Genomic DNA, 4,799 nt, shown 5'->3' with positions numbered 1-4,799 from the left:
ATGAATTGGAGATAGTTAGGAGGCACATTTATGAGTTCTCGAGACCAAAGATGTTTCCTGAAGCCCTCGGGTGAGAAGAGATTCGAAGACTTGGCGTCAAATGATTGGGCTATCATTTTCCTTAAATCAACTGAAGCCTCAGGCACGATCGGGTATCGATCCCCCGCTCGCAATTCACTATGCACGCCCAATCGAGCGTACCCGTCCGCACTTGTAGAATAAATGCTAATTGTGGTGGTCATTAAATGGACTATAGCAGCAGTTATGACCGCGAAGCAATTAAGAACGCATCAATAGGTAATTACATATTGTTGTGGTTTTTAAGTGCAACAATACAACAACCTATTGCTGCAGTTCCTACTTGAAACTGCAGCAATAGGTACTTTTTTTAATATTAAAAATACAAGTCTATTGCTGCGGTTTCTTCTCAAAACCGCAGCAATAAATGCATCGCACGATATTTTTTTTTCATTTCTTAAAGAACAAATCTTTTTTTAAATGTACTATAGCGGCGGTTGTGATCGCGAAGCAATTAAGGGCGCATGAATAGGTAATTACATATTGTTGTGGTTTTTAACTGCAACAATACAACAACCTATTGTTGTAGTTCCTACTTGAAACTGCAACAATAGGTACTTTTTTTAATATTAAAAATACAGGTCTATTGTTGTGGTTTCTTCTCAAAACCGCAACAATAAATGCAGAACACGATATATTTTTTTCATTTCTTAAAGAACAAATCTTTTTTTAAGTTATAGTATAATTATAATATAAACATAGCTACAATAAATCCCTGCAGGTTACAAACACCAATTATAAAAGATACAAAAAAACTGAGAAGAACAAAAGAAAAAGAGAAACTAAGTCTAAGAAATACTAACTAAAAAATTGTGAAACTAAAAATAAAAAACAAAGAAACAAATATAAAAAGAAACTAAGAACTAAGAAACTAACAGTGTGTTTGGTTCATTTTTAGTAAAGGAAGAAAGGGAAGAGAAAGGAAGGGAAGAGAAAGGAAAAGGATGGAAGAGAAAGGAAAAAAACCTTAATTTCTCATGTTTGGTATAAATTTTCTCTTTTCTTCCGAATTCCCCCGCTTTTGGGAGGAAAGGAAAGTGAAATTTTATTAAAGAGTCTTTCCTTCCAATTCCCCCCATTTCCTTTCACTTAATTTTTTTTAATGAACCAAACATTGGAAAGTAATAAATTTCCTTCCACTTCCTTTCCTTTCCTTCCAAATTCCTTCTACCAAACAAACTGTAAAACGTGAGAAAAAAAAGGTCCAAATTTGAAACAAATTTTATAAGTTGCCGGAGATAAAAAAAGAAAAAGAAACTAAGAAACAAAAGGCAAACGACAGCCAATGAACGAGCGACAAGCATCTTCTGGTCGAACGACGAGATCTGGAGATGACGGTTCGCACAGTCGAATGACGAGATTTGGAGACGACGAGCTTCGTGATGAATGGACGAGCGACGAAGTTCGACTAAACGAACGACGAGCAACAAGGTTCGACTGAATGAACGACGGGCGAGGAGGTTCGAGTGAACGAACGACGAGCGACGAGGCTGAGAGACGAAACAATACCGGACAAGGTTGGAGACGAGCACTGGACAACCGTGTTTTGATAATCTCTATTATATAAGGCAACACATGGGGGACACCAAAAAATAGAAAAAGGAAAAAAGGAAAAAAAAAAGAAAGAGGATAACTAACTGTTTCATTTGAACGAAAAAAGGGGGAAAGTAGGACATTAAAACTCAACATCAGTTTTTTGAGAAAATAAAATGTAAAGATAGTTTTTCTATCCAATTAATTTTATTTTTTCTACTTTATTCGTCATCACGCGTTCGCACGCATTGCGTGCATGTAAGACTAGTAAAAATAAAGTAAACATATTTGGTGCGGTTTTCTGTAGAAACCAAAATAATAAATTAACATTTTATTTTTTAAAAATATTTTAATTTATTGCTGCGATTTTGGATGGAAACCGCAACAATAGATCTAGTTAAACCAGTCAAATATTTTTGAAAAATTTTCGTTGATATCTATTGTTGCGGTTTCCATCCAAAATCACAGCAACAAATTGATTTTCGATTTTTTCTTTTCTTTTGACGTGGTTTATTGTTGTGTATGGGTAAAATCGCATCAATTCAACTGCAGCAATAAGAAATTACTCTAGTAATGCCGACTTGATTGGGCGACCTGCCTTCCTATGCACGCTGAAGAACTACATTGTTGGAGGCCCGCTCGATGGAATCAGGCTCCCAATTACAGATCAGACGGTTGACCCGGAGCTAAATTCAGACTTTTTATTTTCAGTTTTGATCTTTTTTTAGGAGTTAGTAGAAATAGCTTTATGAAATATTTGGCAAGGACCTTTTTTCTAATTTTGATTACTTTCATTGGTTTCCCTAAACACTAATTTTCTTTCTCTAGCCCTAATTATTGCACATTGGAGATTATTCAAGTTCAATTCAAGTTTTTCCTTTTTCCTTTCAATTGGTAATTGTCTCTTCCATAGTTTTTATTTACTTTTAAGTATTTGTGTCTTATTAATTTTTTAATTGCTTCAAAGTATGAATATTTCAATAGTTATTATTTTTGCTATCTTTGCAATGACTGAGTAGAGTCTTCTCCAGGACTTAGTGAGGGAAGCCATGTTTATACCATGATTTATTGTTCTTGATTTCTTTAGTATTCAGGTTGTGGTTAGAGCAATTCTAGTGCGATTCATTTTAATCTGCGATTTATGTGAGTTTCCATTTGCATGAATTGTTTTTGGCTAATTATTGTTCATATTGTCCAAGATATTACTTTTAGGGGCTTAGAACACACTAGTGAGTCTGATGATGTGATGTGACCATACTACATATGTTGCTTTCAGAGTGTTAAAACCCAACCATAGGGTTAACGCCTACTCTAATTGCTCGATCCTATACCTAAGTATTATTAGTTGTTTGATACCTCCGGATTGGTATAAGCATGATGGAAAAATTGAACGCTATAAATTTTAAATTATTTGATAAATTTCCATCTCTTGTGATCTAGTTTATTTTAGCTTAATTATTAATCATACAACAACTTTTCTCGCTGAATAATTAAGTAATTCTGCAATAATATGTAGAATTCCTCTCAATGTAGACCGACCCGTACTTGCTAAGTATATGCTAACGACATACACCGTGCACTTGTGGTACTATTTTAAAACCCATCTAGTTTTTGGCGTTGTTACCGGGGAGATGGCGGGTTCCATAGCTTCTTGATTGATTATTTGAACTATTCCTACTGTCTCATTGAAACTTCAAGTTCCAATTGAGGCAATCTCACTGCACAATTTTTTTTGTTTCTTTTATGCCCAGGTCTAAAAGTACTCATGTTCCAACTGACCATGATCTTGAGAAAACCGTCCGACAACTCAATAAGCAACAAAAGAAGAAGAAGTAGCAATAAAAGAAGAAGAAGCAACAAAAAAAGAAACTCAAGCCTTCCCTCATTCATATGATCCAACAAAACCAGTTTGGAGGGCGTCCATCTGAAGACCCTGCATATCATCTACAACAGTTTCAACAACTCTACCATATCATTAAGCATCAAGGGGTTACTCTTGATCAGTTGAAGGTCATGATATTAGATTTTTATTTGAAAGACAAAGCACAAAAATTATTGAATGATGTCACATAACTGAATGGAGTGCTATTTCTGAAGCATTCCTGAAAGAGTACTACCTATAGGCATGGATTTTTTCAATTCCTTTAATGCCTACACGCGATGTGAGTGTGTTAATTTAATTACCCCATTGTTAAGGTTTTATCAAAAATATGTTTTTGAAGTCGCCAACAATTCTTTAGAGGAAGAATCATAAACCTAATTGGATATTGAAACGGAAGGACATTTTAGGGACATATCCAATGTAGATTTCCTCGTCGTGACTTCATAGATGGTCAGGAACCAAAACTTGAGTTCGAGAGTGAGGTTACAATATAGTCATGAACTATATTGCCCATTGTCGGCCTCTGCTACATACTGATTCATTATAGATTTTATGCAAGACAATAATCAAATAACGTTTTAATTAAGCACCCTACAAATAATTAATCTAAGTAGTTCATGAAACACACAAATGCATAGGGGTGGTATTTTTAATTCCATATGCTGGACAACTTCTACTCCATAGACAAGAGAATAAGGGGTAGCTCTAGTCGATGTTCGAATAGAAGTACGGTATCCCCATAAGGCAAAGTGTATCTTGTATGGCTAATTTATTATGTTCGGTCATTTTTCGGATAATGACTTTGATTTTTTTGTTAGCGGCCTCTACAACACCATTATCCTAGGGTATATATGGGGATGAGCGGATGGTGCTTTATGTTATGCTTTTCAAGGACTTGTTCATACTCAGCTTGGAAGTGGGTACCTTGGTCACATATGATCTCGTGGGGAACCCTATAACGGCAAATTATGGTCTTTTCGAGGAAGACATCTACATGCTTGGCTGTCAGTTTGGCGTAGGATGCGGCTTCTACCCACTTAGTGAAGTAGTCTAAGGCCACAAGGATGAATTCATGTCCCCCCCAGTATCAGATGGTGTTATTTTACCAATTATGTCAATACCCTAGGTTGAGAATGGCCAAGGTGAACTAAAGGTATATATAACAATGAGGGTGGGACATGTTGCAAGTTAGTACATAATTGACATTTTGGACAAGTTTTGGCATAGATGTAGCAATCTTTCTCCATTATAGTCTACTATTAACTTAAGTGAATGATCTTTTGGGTTAACATGCGTTCGTTCATGT

This window comes from Beta vulgaris, chromosome 1 (assembly GCF_026745355.1).
Source record: "Beta vulgaris subsp. vulgaris cultivar EL10 chromosome 1, EL10.2, whole genome shotgun sequence".
NCBI classification, from domain to species: Eukaryota; Viridiplantae; Streptophyta; class Magnoliopsida; order Caryophyllales; family Amaranthaceae; genus Beta; species Beta vulgaris.
This window is presented reverse-complemented; position numbering follows the sequence as displayed.